The following is a 15,141-nucleotide window of genomic DNA, read 5'->3' as shown; positions in this document are numbered from 1 at the left end:
GTAGCACACTTCATCACTACTCTTTTTGGGTAACCCAGGGTATTTTACAATCCTATAGCGCATACTACAAAAAAATTGCCATGTGCCGTAAAAATGTTCGAGTTTGGCTTGAAGAAAAGGTGGCAACCCTAGCACCAGCACTGCATACGTTATTGTGAGATGCACCCTTTAGATCAGGGGACGGGAACCTATGGCTCGCGAGCCAGATGTGGCTCTCTTCATGACCGCATCTGGCTCTTGCCTCTCAATCCACAGATCGCGTGGATTGAGCCCATAGGAAAGGCTGCGGCTGCGGCTTCGGCCTAGCTCTAAAGCGGTGGCCTTCTTGGTACACCCGGCGGCCTAGCCAAGGTGAGTGGCGCACTGATGTCATCATCATCACCTGCCTCAACTGCTCGTGGATCTGCCTGCTTGCGTAGTGGTAAGCAAGCAGACAGTCATAGGGGATATGCCGATATTACAGTGGGGGAGATGTGATTTTTCAGTGGCGGAGCTGGGCCAGCACAGACAGTGGTGAGGGCAGAAGTGGGGGAGCTGGGCCAGCACAGACAGTGGGGAGGGGTGGAGAAGCTGGGACAGCCCGGATAGTGGTGAGGGGAGGGTTGGAGGACCTGGGCCAGCATAGACAGTGGAGAGGGGAGGGGCAGAGCAGCTGGGCCAGCACAAACAGTGGTAAGAGGAGGGGTGGAGGAGCTGGGCCAGCACAGACAGTGGTAAGAGGGGTGGAGGAGCTGGGCCAGCACAGACAGTGGTAAGAGGGGTGGAGGAGCTGGGCCAGCACAGATAGTGGTAAGAGTAGTGGTGGTGGAGCTGGGCCAGCACAGGTAGTGGGGAGGGGGGGGAGAAGCTAGGCCAGCACACAGTGGTAAGAGGAGGGTGGAGGAGCTGGGCCAGCACAGATAGTGGTAAGAGTAGTGGTGGTGGAGCTGGGCCAGCACAGGTAGTGGGGAGGGGGGGTAGAAGCTAGGCCAGCACACAGTGGTAAGAGGAGGGTGGAGGAGCTGGGCCAGCACAGACAGTGGTGAGGGGATGGGTTAAGGACACTTCTGGACTACATTCACCCCCTCCAGTGTCTCATCATTGGGCCGGTTTCCTGATATATATCCGGTGATATTGGGGGAACATGCCAATTGTTTCGGGGCGGTTGTAGTCTCCACCAGCGGTGCATCTGGCGGGGTGACAAGACAGCAGAAAAATTGGAAGACAGTTGTCACCTCCAACAGGAAGTGCCTGAATAAGGATGACCATGGCAGGATCACCAGGGACTTAGGAATGACTGAAGATCACCTCTGTAATGAGGTTATTATGACTTATATGAGAAGGGAGGACTGAGGGTTGGATGAGGTTGTGGACACCGGTGCCCCCTGGTGGTCAGATCCCTCCCGTATGTCTGCTGTCCATGGGCAATATTCGAGTTTCTGGAGGTAGATCACATGTCCTCCTCAATGGCAGCCATTGGGCCCCCGGGCGGGTCTCTTTGCTCGGCTGATATGTAAAAACAAATAATGGAAATAAAGAATGCCAGAGAAAGGAGGGGGCGGCCCCGGAAACACAGAAATGGTCTCAGGTTTGTCTGATTGAACTTGGAATGTATGTGTTGGGTACACACCACACACCAAGGGATCCGCTTTCACAAGGCCAAAAATCCAAGAGAGAGAAAGGAAATATAAAATGTGAGAAGAAGAGGCCATCCGGTGACCCCGGAGGGTTCAGAGAACCAGAGATGGGGACAAGGTGTTGCTCAATGACATTCCACCCTGGATCATGTGATATGGGGCATTATCTCCAATGGGGGCTTGGAAGAGCCAATCCAAACCAGAGTTCCTCCACATGGGGGTTCTTTGAGCTGTGGCCGATTGACCTCTCATCTGACGGTGCCCGCCTTGTCCTAAGGCCACTTGGTGCCTGTGCTAAATTTTATATATATATATATATATATATATATATATATATATATATATTATTATGTGTGTATGTATATATAATGTGTGTGTGTGTGTATATGTCTGTGTTTTTTCATTTATTTTCATTTTTAGATTTACTCATTATCATATTTTATTATTTGTATGTGATTGTTTTATTTACAAACCCTTTTTTTTTTTTTTTTTTTTTTTTTTTTTTTTAAACTTTTTGCTTTTTTTCTGTTAAGACATCCTTATTTACTTTTGTTTTTTCCATCAACATATAAAAAAAAGAACATTTTAGCAATAAACAAACCGTTACTGAATTTGCATAGAAAGCACGTAAAAGTAGAGTAGTCAGGAGGTATTTGGCTATTATCAATCACTCACCCTTATTTCTTGTTGTTCATTATTTTGTACAACTTTTTTTATAGTTATTTTTATATTTATTAACTGTTTTATCTATTTTTTTATACACCCCTATTTATTATGTTATATATTTATTCATGAAATGTATTCCTAAATATATATATTTTCTTAACATTTTTATAAACCCTTATTTATATTCTTTTTTTTAAATTAACATTTTTTTTATTCACACTTGATTATTTTATATTGCTTGTATTTGTTTATATTGAACCTATTTTTATGCACTCTTATTTATTTTTATATATATATATATATGTGATTGTTTTATTTACACACCCTTATTTTTGTTTTTAGATTTAATCCTTTTATTTATTTTTTGAAGCGCGATCACGTTTTTTTCCATAAACACACAAAAAGAAAATAACATTGCCAATAAACAAAGATACTAAATTTGCATAGAAAGCACAAAGTAGAGCACCCGCGAAATGTTATATATATATTTTAATTTTTTTTATATTATTATTAATAAAGTATATACATGTTTTAATCGCACTTTTGTGTTGGTGGTCTTCTAAAGTCTCGTTAAGGAGGGTGGGGGGGTTTCTTTCTGATGTGGGGCGCAGATGTGGACATTACAGTGGGGGGGGGGAGATTTGGATATTACAGTGGGGGGGTGGGAGATGTGGATATTAGTGGGGGAGATGATGACATTACAGTTATAATTAATCGAAATTACAATCACGTTTAATGGATGGAAGTCTCAGCGCCTGCATGAAGCTTAACCTCACCACATATCAACCAGACTACAAAGCCATCAGAAAAACCATGCAGCACCAGAAGTCACATTAACGGTAAGAAGCGTCGCTAACTCTAGCGGCCATTTTCCATGATTTTAGCAGCACCTTTCAGCCGCTAGTTTTTCGCCAAACACTAGCGGCCAAAGAAAGGGTTAAAAGCACCCATGTCTCGGCGCTTTGGCAGCGCTGCCCATTCATTTCAATGGGCAGGGAGTTTTGGAAGCGGTGTATTCCGCGCTCTCAAACTGCCCCAAAGATGCTGCTTGCAGGACTTTTCAGAACGTCCCGCAAGCGCACCGCCCCGGTGTGAAAAGTCACACTGGAATGAATAGGGATGAGGTTTTCAGGCATTAGAGGCAATTTCTAGCACTAAAACACCTGAAAAACGCCTTGGTGTGAAAGCAGCCCAACTGATGCTGACACCACCAGTGACACTAATACAGTGATCAGTGCTAATAATATACACTGTCACTGTACTAATGACACTGGTTGGGGAAAGGGGTTAACATCAGGGGCGATCAAAAGGTTAACAGTTTTCCTAACAATGGTTACTGTATGTACAATGTGCTGATTTTTACTAAGTAATGTTCCGGTTTTTATTCCCTACTTTACAGGGAGAAAAAAAAGTGCCACATTGCCGCTGTCTGTAGAGAGCTCTGTGTTGTTGCTCTCTTCTGTCATTCGCTCAGCCGATCAGCGGGTCCCGGCCATAAATCATTGGCTGGGACCCAAGGCTTGGCTTGTGCTGCAGTGAATGACAGCTCGGGTTTCTGGGTGCGCACGCATGCGCGAGAGAGCGGACCCGGAAGAAAGCCCCGATGTACAGGTACTTCACGATGCCTGAAGGAGCCAACCCCCCCCCCACAGTATAGTTACTGCAGCAGGTTGGCAAGAGGTTAAAGGCCTCATTCACATGAGCGTACCTATCTAAGAGCCCCCCCATGCCTGCATGGGGTACCCAAGTGTTTCATGCCTCTGGGGGCAAGCAGTACGGTTTATGTCTACTGGGACGCAGTGCCTGCACAGACGTTCTGAGACATGCCCCCGCACCACTGCCAAGCTGGGACTGGCGGCTTTATCCATGCAGCTACTGCGTCCCAATAGACATAAATGGATGCGGGCAAAGATGGTCCTTCACACAGAGGTGTGAATAGCTGAGGCCTAAGAGTAGGGTTGACACCTGTCCGGGTTTTGAATCCTGTGTCCAGGTTTCAGTCCATTTGAAACCTGGACACATTATTCAGACAGGAATGTGGCTCAGAACAAGGCTTGACTGGAGGGTGAGGGGGCACGATGTGTGCCACATTACTATTCTTTTGCCCAAAGGTGTTCCAGGTCTGGTACAATCCTACAGTGCGGGGTTTTCCCATAGACGGCCCTCCAGCTGTTGCGGAGCTACACGTCCCATGAGGCATTGCAAGACTCTGACACTCACAGACACGACTGGGCATGATGGGAATTGTAGTTCCTGAACACCTGGAGGGCCGTAGTGTGGAGACCCCTGCTATAGTGTATACTAAGACCCCTTTCACACTGAGGCAGTTTTCAGGCATTTTGGTGCAAGAAATAGTGCCTGTAAAGCGCCTCCCCTGCCACCCCAGTGTGAAAACCCGAGTGCTCTCACCCCGGGGCGGTGCGCTTGCGGGACGTTAGAAAAAGTCCTGCAAGCAGCATCTTTGGGGCGGTTTAGGGGCGCTATATACGAAGGCTCCCAGACCGCCCCTGCCCATTGGAATGAATGGGCAGCGCTTCCGAAATGGCTGCAACACGGGGGGTGCTTTTAACCCCTTTTTAGCCCCTTTTTGGGAGTTAAAAGCTCCCTGCTACCACACGAATAGCAGTAAAGCGCCGCTAAAACGAGTGTCACTTTACCTCTAACGCTCCGGCGGCTGCAGCGTGAAAGCACCCTAAAACAAAAACACAAAATGTACTGCGCACTGCTACAGTGTTCGGGTTCAGCTTGGGAAAAAAAGTGACAACTTTACCTGAGAGCTCATTCACACTGTATGCATTTTCTGCACTTTATCAGCACCGATCACCACACAGGACCATAGAAAACCCTTGTTATCTCTGTGCCCTGTTCACACCACAAAGCTGCCTTGGAGCATTTTTCCCGCAATGCACCAGAGCTCACATGAAGTCGCATTGCCAATGAGTGAAGGGCCAGTCCACACCACGGAATCGCACAACAACGTACTGAGCATTCCTTTGTGATTCACTTGCGGTGTGCGATTGTAGCCTATTCATTTCGAATGGACTGAGTCGCACCAAACTGCAGCAAAAGCAAGTGCATGCACTCCTTTAAGGGAAACGCACAGCCACCCGGATGGCATAGTACTTCTGTACCGCGTGGTCTGAGGCAGGCAAGCGCCCTGCGTGTGCGATCTGCATTTGTTGACGTAACATTAACACCGCGCTGCAAATCGCAACGGCAGTGCATTTTGAACGCGGTGCAGGAAATGTGGGGCTTCCAACCCTGCATTCTGGTGTGAACTCCGGTTGCCAAGGAAGGTTGCTCCGCAGGTTGCTAAGCGACGCAATGGACGACGCAACGGGGTCCTTCCGAGTCAGGCATCTCTCTCCCTCTCTGTCTGTATATCTATCTCTCTCTCTCTCTCTCTCTATATATATATCTATATCACATATATATATATATATATAATATATATAGAGAGAGAGAGAGAGAGAGAGAGAGAGAGAGAGTTATTCCTGTTTCACTGTATTATTCAGGCTGCTTATACCCCTTTATTTACATTTTTATTGTAGAGCAGCCTGACTAACAATAAATAACAATAATAAAAATAAATAAGTAAAAGCCATAAATATAATATATCTAAAATATAAACTAAAAAATATTATATTAAGGTTTTTATTATTTTATTACCAATGTTATCATTGGCAATAAAAAACATAAATATAATATATATAATATAAAATAAATAAAAAAAGTGCGGGTCTAATTCTCAGTGCGGGTGTAATTCTTGGTGATGCATGTAGATGGCAGTGTTGAGCTGGTGTCGTCACTGACAATTCAGATTTTACATAAACAGAGCACTTTATTATAACTGCCAGTGTCCTATCATATAAGGTCCTCCATCCGATAGTGTCCGCTGCGTACTGCGCATGCGCAGTACACAGCAACACAGATTCCGAAAATTGCCGAGGGTAACGGCGCCTGCGCCGTGAGTCCAGGTTCTAGCCCCACTATCCAAGTGGACATAGAGTAGGAATATAAAAGAGCCGAGCGCAGCGAGGCCGAGCCCGAAGCGTGGCGAGCGAAGCTCGCCCGCGAGGGGCCCTCTAACATTCACAACCCTATGTCCGCTTGGATGGTGGGGCTACCACCTCCACTCACGGCGCAGGCGCCGCTCAGCTTCAGAGATTTTCCGAAGCTTCGTCTGCTCCGTACTGAAAATGATAACATTGACAAGAAACAAAAAGTTACATCACATATTCACAATTTAAAAAAAAATGATTGCAGCATAATATATGTAAAAAACATGTAATAATTGTTTTAATAATTGTAGTTATTTGTGAGGAAGAAATTTGATAATTTATCGCTATTTTTTATTTATTAAGTATATTTTATAATGTGTATATATGTGTGTGTATATGTGTGTGTATGTGTGTATATAGCCGCGTACACACGTAGCCGTCTGTCCGACGTACTTAGTCTGGCGGACTTCCCGCCAGACTGTCCGTCGGACTTTCCGAACGGGCTACTTGCCCACACACGGCACTTGTAGGTACTATCCGCCCTACTTTTGAAATGAGCGGACTCGCCCACACACGCGGAGAAAAGTCCACTCATTTCGAGCGCTTCTCTAGGTAGGTGGGGCCCGCTAAGGAGACGTCGCTGGCCCCGTCGCCTGGTATGGACTTAAAGGGGAACCCCCAACGCCGAAAAAAATCGGCGTGGGGGTCCCCCCCAGGTCCACATCAGACCCTAGTCCGAGCACGCTACCCGGCCGGCCAGGAAAGGGGGGGGCGAGCGCCCCCCCCCTCCTGAGCCGTACCAGGCCGCGTGCCCTCAACATTGGGGGTGCCTTGGGGAAGGGGGGGCCGCGCGGCCCCCCCACCCCAAAGTACCTTGTCCCCATGTTGATGAGGACAAGGGCCTCTTCCCGACAACCCTGGCCGTTGGTTGTCGGGGTCTGCGGGCGGGGGGCTTATCGGAATCCGGGAACCCCCTTTAATAAGGGGGCCCCAGATACCGGCCCCCCACCCTATCTGAATGAGTATGGGTTACAATGTACCCCTACCCATTCACCTGTAAAATAAAAGTACAAAAAAAAATAACACACAAGATAAAATAGTTTATTGCACAGCTCCGGGGGTTTTCCGTCTTCGGGGGTCTTCTCACCGGATTCCTCCGCTATCTTCTTCTAGCTCTTTTGCTAGCGGAGGAGCCCGGCTTTCTTCCTCGCCGCCGGCCTCTTCTTCCAACTTCGGGGGTCTTGTCCCCCTCTTCGGTTCTTCTGCCGGGCCGCCGCGCCTTCTTCTAGCTCTTTTACAGGCGGTGGCCCGGTCTTCTGTCGCCGCCGCCGCCTTCCGTTCTTCTTTTCTTCTCTTCTTCTTCTTCAGATGTTGCCTCGCCGAGTCCTCCGCTCACAATGACGGGGACCAGGCGCGCAGCAACTTATATAGGGACAAGGGGCGGGGTCTTCGGTTGATGTCACATGGGTTCATGTTACATGGGTTCATGTCACATGGCGACAGTCCCAGCATCCTCCGGGACTGTGACATCGTAAGGGGGCGGGGTCACCATGTGACATGAACCCATGTGACATCAACCGAAGACCCCGCCCCTTGTCCCTATATAAGTCGCCGCGTGCCTGGTCCCCATCATTGTGAGCGGAGGACTCGGCGAGGCAACATCTGAAGAAGAAGAAGAGAAGAAAAGAAGAACGGAAGGCGGCGGCGACAGAAGAAGAAGGCGCGGTAGCCCGGCAGAAGAACCGAAGAGGGGGATAAGACCCTCGAAGTTGGAAGAAGAGGCCGGCGGCGAGGAAGAAAGCCGGGCTCCTCCGCTAGCAAAAGAGCTAGAAGAAGATAGCGGAAGAGTCCGGCGAGAAGACCCACCCGAAGACGGAAGACCCCCGGAGCTGTGCAATAAATTATTTTATCTTGTGTGTTGTTTTTTTTGTACTTTTATTTCACAGGTGAATGGGTAGGGGTACATTGTACCCCATACTCATTCACATAGGGTGGGGGGCCAGTATCCGGGGCCCCCTTATTAAAGGGGGCTCCCGGATTCCGATAAGCCCCCCGCCCGCAGACCCTGACAACCAACGGCCAGGGTTTTCGGGAAGAGGCCCTTGTCCTCATCAACATGGGAACAAGGTGCTTTGGGGTGGGGGGGCCGCGCGGCCCCCCCTTCCCCAAGGCACCCCCCATGTTGAGGGCACATCTCCTTCGCCAAAAAGTATGCCGGAGGCTACACACGGGGGGATTGTTTGGCAGACTTGAGTTTGCCGGACTTTTCCACCCGCTTGTTTGATCGTGTGTACGCGGCATAAGGGATTTTTTTTCAGAAGGGTTGCACGTGTCCTATGTCTATTCAGAGTGACATGAGCACCTACTTGAACAGCAGAGTAGTGGCATGCAATGTGATAAGGATGCTGGAATCCACGGAGGATTTATTTTAAACGTTCCTTAAAAGTGGTCTAACCCTTTAAGATCCCAATAACACAAAGAAACGAAAGCAGAAAAAGGCTTTTCTGGCTACAAAGTTTAATGAGCAATTATCTTGGGGTGCCTGACAGGTTCATTTTAAAAGGTCTCTTTCTCTCTCTCTCTCTCTCTCTCTCTCTCTCTCTCTCTCTCTCTATATATATATATATATATATATATATATATATATATATATATATATAGAAAGTAGATGCTGTGAAGGGGGAGCATAAGGAAAGGAGGTCAATGCCATAATGAAGGTTCACATATATGCGAATTGGATGTGGATTTTCTTTGCATTACAGAAGACTGGGAGTGGCTCTCAATGGAGCCGATTCACACATCTCGGGGGCGGCCCGCAGTCTGCATTTCAAAAGGGGTCAGGTGCGTCTTTGGTGCCAATTCAGGTGCAAATTCTGGCAAAAATTCGGACCTGATTCACACCTGAATCGGTGAACAGGGAGGCACTGGACCCCATGTTGTGAACCGAGCCTGAGCGAATTTTGAGAGTGTCATGTTTAAACCCTATTGAGTACTATGCCCGTATTTAGTAGGAATCTTAGGTGTGACTGGTAATCATTTAGAGTTCACCCATACATGAGAGTCCCCATCAGAGTCATCCCTTACATCAGAGTTCCCTTTAGAGTTGACCATACATGAAAGTCCCCATTAGAGTCCCCCTTACACCCGAGTTCCTTTTAGCATCCCCCTGTACATGAAAATCCATATCAGATTCCTCCTTACATCAGAGTTCTCTTTGAAGTCCACCCATACATGATAGTCCCCATCAGAGTCCCCTTGGAGCCCACCCATACATTGATGTAAGGGGAACTCTGATGGGGACTTCAATGTATGGGGGGATTCCAAGGGAACTCTGATGGGTGGGCTCCAAAGGGAACTCTGATGGGTGGGCTCCAAAAGGAACTCTGATGTAAGGGTAACTCTGATGGGGACTTCAGAGTTCCCTTTGGAGCCCACCCATCAGAGTTCCCTTGGAATCCACCCATACATTGAAGTCCCCATTAGAGTCCCCCCATACATTGAAGTCCCCATGAGTGTTCCCCTTACATCAGAGTTCCCTTTGGAGTCCACCCATACATGATAGTTCCCTTGGAATCCACCCATACATTGAAGTCCCCATCAGAGTCCCCCCATACATTGAAGTCCCCATCAGAGTTCCCCTTACATCAGAGTTCCCTTTGGAGTCCACCCATACATGATAGTCCCCTTGGAGTCCACCCATACACAATAGTCCCCTTGGAGTCCACCCATACATTGAAGTCCCCATCAGAGCACCTCTTAAATCAGCGTTCCCTTTTGAGTCCACCCATACAGAATAATCCTCATCAGAATCCCCTTGGAGTCCACCCATACGTGATAGTCCCCTTGGAGTCCACCCAGACATTGAAGTCCCCATCAGAGCACCCCTTACATCAAAGTTCCCTTTGGAGCCCACCCATACATGATAGTCCCCATCAGAGTCCCCTTGGAATCCACTCATACACTGAAGTCCCCATCAGAGCACCCCTTTACATCAGAGTTCCCTTTGGAGCCCCCCTTTACATGAAAGTCTCCATCATAGTCCACCCATAAACTGAAGTCCCCATCAGAGTTCCCTTGGAGTCCACCCATACATGATAGTCCCCAATAGAGTCCCCTTGGAGTCCACCCATACACTGAAGTCTCCATCAGGGTCCCCCTTAGATCAGAGTTCCCTTTGGAGCCCCCCTTTACATGAGAGTCCCCATTATAGTCCACTCATACATGAATCTCCATCAGAGTCCCCTTGTACCTGAGTACATCCATATATGAAAGTCCCCATCAGAGGTCCTTTTAGAGTCCCCTTGTACCTGAGTGCCCCCTCTTACATCTAAATCCCCATCAAAGTTTGCAGTTATATCAGAATCCCCTCGACATCTGCATTCCCTTTAGAGTCCCCATCAGAGCCTTACCTTACATCAAGATCCCCATTTCTTTACCTCACACTTTTCCAGTGTGGCTTGGAGCATAGAGAGACCCTGGTAGTGTAGCTGTATCAGCAGGTGGAGGCAAAGCAGGTCTGGGTAGAGACTGGTTGTCAGGGCGCTGGAGGTCCTAGCAACCAACAATGGTACAATGACAGCATAGCTGTGGGGAAACTGCACTCAAGACCAAGTGGAGGGGATTGTGAATGTTTCAGAGAAATGGAGACCATAGGCTGACCTAAAGACCTGTTTGAGAGGCCACCGATTCTAGCTGCGGGCTGCATTTGGCCCACGGTTCATAGTTGTGTAGACCATCACTGTACAACAAAGCTCTTCCACAGTTCGATCTCTTACAGTTGGGGCTTAAGGCAGAATTCCAGGTATGGTTTCTGTTCATAGTTTTATTGGTCCAATGCCCAGGTCCTGTGCCAGGTTGCTGCCTGGCTGCCAATGTCTCCCCCTACCTTGTCCTCCTCTTTCACAGCATACTGTTCTCCTCTAAGACTGCATATACGGTGTCTCACAAAAGTTGCGGTTGCTGGTGGGCCTTCTGTACTGCAGGATCATCACACACCTGAACAGTGTATAACACAGTTGTCACTGCCCCGCCCCATTGGAATGGATGAAGAAATTAAAGGGTAGGACAGTGGAAGCATACCTAAGCTGGCCATAGACAGTTCGAATCTCAGCCAGTTCAGCAGGGACCGCCCGAGATTCGTACCATGTATAGGCAGGCTGCTTGTACCCAATTTGATAGATCAGCTGGTCAAATTTTGCTAGTGGCTATTATAGCCGCTAGCAGTAATCATTGTGTTCTCCCGGCAGAGATGGCTTCCCTCACACAATAGCAATGACAATCCATGGTTGCAGGAAAGAAAATCGCTCCATCTATGGCCATTTTTAATTTTCCCACACACCTATTCTCACTCAACGTAGAATTTTCCTTATTCGGTTGAGAACTTTAAAATTTGTGATCTAAAGCAACCACTGAAGATAATCCAAAAAAAAAAAACTTTGTTGACATCCCTTAACTCTACAATGTCTGCATCCCCTCCCCCCAATGTGCCCCTACATCTCCTAAAAACCCACAACTTCCAGATATGGATCCCTCCCCAATCCCACAATGCAGTGATTGGAGCCCTAGCCATTGTTTGCCAAGCCTTGGCAGTATCACGCGGGTAGTGGGAGGAGAGAAGGCGTTCCTAGTCCTATGCAAATAACGACTAACAGGAAGTCAGATTCAGAATACTTTATTGATCCCAAAGGGAAATTATTGGGAAAGTCAGTATTTGCATAGAATTTAGGCAAGTCATAGATCAGTGATGGCGAACATTGGCACCCCAGATGTTTTGGCACTACATTTCCCATGATGCTCAACTACACTGCAGAGTACATGAGCATCATGGGAAATGTAGTTCCAAAACATCTGGGATGCCAAGGCTCGCCATCACTGTCATAGATGATGCGTTCTTAATTCCACTGACTGTGCTGATGGGGGAATCCCTCCCGCAGAGTCATTGATGGACTGACCTGGGTGCAATCAGCCTGCCCATGTATGGATCGAATCTCGGCTGGTCCCTGCTGAACCGGCCGAGGTTCGAACCATCTACGGTAGGCTTTAGGAATGCAGCAGAACATGGAGGGGCAGACATTATAGAGGTAAGCTGTGGCACCAGAATATTCCTGCTATCTGCAATGGTAGTTTGTTCATCATGACCTTCTTACTTTATTTTCTCATCTGCCAACCAGTGAAAACTCCGCCCATTTTACGGGGCGGCTTGGATTTTATGTTACCTGTTTTAATGATCTTTGAATGGTTAGTTTGCAGACATTTTTTTGTATCTTTCTGGTGTGTGTGTGTGTGTGTGTGTGTGTGTGTGTGTGTGTGTGTGTGTGTGTGTGTGTGTGTGTGTGTGTGTGTGTGTGTTTTCCATTACTCATGGTTACTAGGTATGCTGTGTTTCAAAGAAATATCTTTCTCAGAGTGTTTTATTTTGACAGCTTTTATATAAAAAAAATACAATAAATATGATTTTAATATTTTTATATGATTTGTGTATTATTGGAGAAGGAAAATTGAATGAGGGTAGAGTAATGTACCTAAAGGGTGTCCACAGATGGTTAGTTTTCTTTCATTAAGCTGATTCCTCCATCCAGGCAAACAAGGTGGATCAGAAGATCACCTTCTGTCAAGCAGGGGTGGCTACAGTGCAATTATATATATTTTTTCTTGCAGAGATCAAGGGTTCAATGTCAGGCTTCTGCAGACAAGCCCTGCAGCTTTCAGGCTGTATCTCCAGTCAGGCTGAAAGTTGCAGGGTCCGTGGGCTGAAAAAAAAATATATAAGAAGCTAACAGATTCCTTCATTCACATCGACTGATGTGGAGGAAGACATCTCTGCCAAAAAAAAAAAAAAGTGAAAAAAAACATATGCCGAAGCATAGGGGCGATCCACCCACTGACCACCCCAGGCCCCCATGCTTTGGTATATACGTTATTTATTTATTTTAAATACAGATGAGAAATCTCCTACAGCGCTGCAATCACAGACATATATATACTGAAAGCACACCCTGCTGCTATCAGAATAAACAGATCAGTACTGCAGCTGAATGGCGTTCCTAGCAAGGCAAACAACAGTTAACAATAAAACACAGTAAGAACCGAACATCAACAAATAAAACGACAACAGTGTTTTTTTTTTAAAAATTTTTATTAACTTTTTTTACTTTACAAGGGGTCGAATTGTTTGGAACCGATCATATCCAGGGTCACCCCCATAGGACGCTTGGCCATGGCAGCAGAGAACATGGGAATATGATGAATCGGGTCTGTGGACCAATCTGACCACAACTCATTCTTTTTAGTAATGCCCATGGTTAAGGTTTAGGCCCAAAAAAAAGTTAAATTCGGAAACCGTCATACGTTTCCATGTGAATTGTCTGGCAAGGTTTTAATTTGGATTGGCAGTGATAAATTGCTCGGCATTTAAATTGCTTTCCTTCAAAATCAATCGATACAGATCTTCCGTGAAAAACCTAGGGGAGTTAAACCCCCCCCCCCCCCCCCCCATCTAAGTTTGCTGTTTCCACCTGAATTTCGGGTAGGGCAGTAAATGTGGGAAGTACGGGCGCTGCAGAAACTGGGCTGCCAATCAGGACTTGCAAGCGTGTCAGGAAGGGCACTATGGGCTGAATTCTTGGTGTTTGCGGGACACTACTCGTGTTGGCCACCCCACCAGCTTGGACTGCATTTAGGGGACTCGCCACGTCACCAAGTGTTACTACAGTGCTGGTTTGTCTACGACCAGGGTGTACTGGGCCACTAGTGGTTGCCAGTTCACCCGAAGGTAGAGCGGCTTTAGTACCGGCACTCTGCTGCATACAGAAATCATCATGCGATTGTAGCACCTCAGCAACCTGGCCACATGGTCGGGTACGCCTGACCTTAGCAAGGACCTCTTCTCCATAGTCAGAGCTATCTATCAGGGTGCTTCTGCTCTCTACAGGTTACATAGTTACATAGTCAGTCAGGTTGAAAAAAGACACAAGTCCATCCAGTTCAACCAAAAAAAAATAAAAAATTATATATATATATATATATATATATATATATATAATAATTATCATACCAGCCCATATACCCAATTCTATACCCACAGTTGATCCAGAGGAAGGCAAAAAACCCCAGCAGAGCATGATCCAATTTGCTAAAGCAGGGGAAAAAATTCCTTCCTGATCCCCCGAGAGGCAATCGGATTTTCCCTGGATCAACTTTACCTATAAATTTTAGTACCCAGTTATATTATGTACACAGGTTGTTACTGGTTCTTATACAATAAAGGATGTAGTAGTTCAACAACCCCTTCCCTCCCCGTGTCCATTCACAAAAAAGTTGTGTATCCTTTTCAAAGGATGCACGGCGTTCTGTGAATGGATAAGGGGAGATCCTGTCATTTGCCCGCCCCTTTCCCATCCTCTCCCCTTTTCCTTTCACACCTTGCATTCTGCGAAAAAGAATGCAAGACTTTTTTTTTTGTGAAGGACGAGGGGAGAGGATATGGCTGGTGAACCACAGGGATCTTTTACTGTATGAGAAATGGAACTATCTGTTGGAGCACCCATAGAAGAGCACTGTGTGCAGCACAGGGTTGGCAACCCCCTTCGATTCTTCTACACAAAACATGGAAAATTTACTGACATGCCCCAGTGGCTAGGAGCACTGCATCTTGGCTGCAACATGGCGCTGCCTGAGCCTCCGGAGACCAGTGAGTGAGCACTGTACACAGAACTCCTCCATCTACCTCACTCTCCCCCCTATCTCTCTTACCTCCTCTTCTACCCCCTATTTCCCGCTACCCCCTATTTCCCTCTACCCTCTCCTTCCCTCTACCCCCCCCCCCCACCCTCTCCTTCCCTCTACCCCCCCCCCCCACC

The sequence above is a fragment of the Lithobates pipiens genome, unplaced genomic scaffold, assembly GCF_037356315.1.
Source record: "Lithobates pipiens isolate NorthernLeopardFrog02 unplaced genomic scaffold, aLitPip1_a1.2 Scaffold_30, whole genome shotgun sequence".
Lineage (NCBI taxonomy): Eukaryota > Metazoa > Chordata > Amphibia > Anura > Ranidae > Lithobates > Lithobates pipiens.
Note: the sequence above shows the minus strand (reverse complement) of the source record.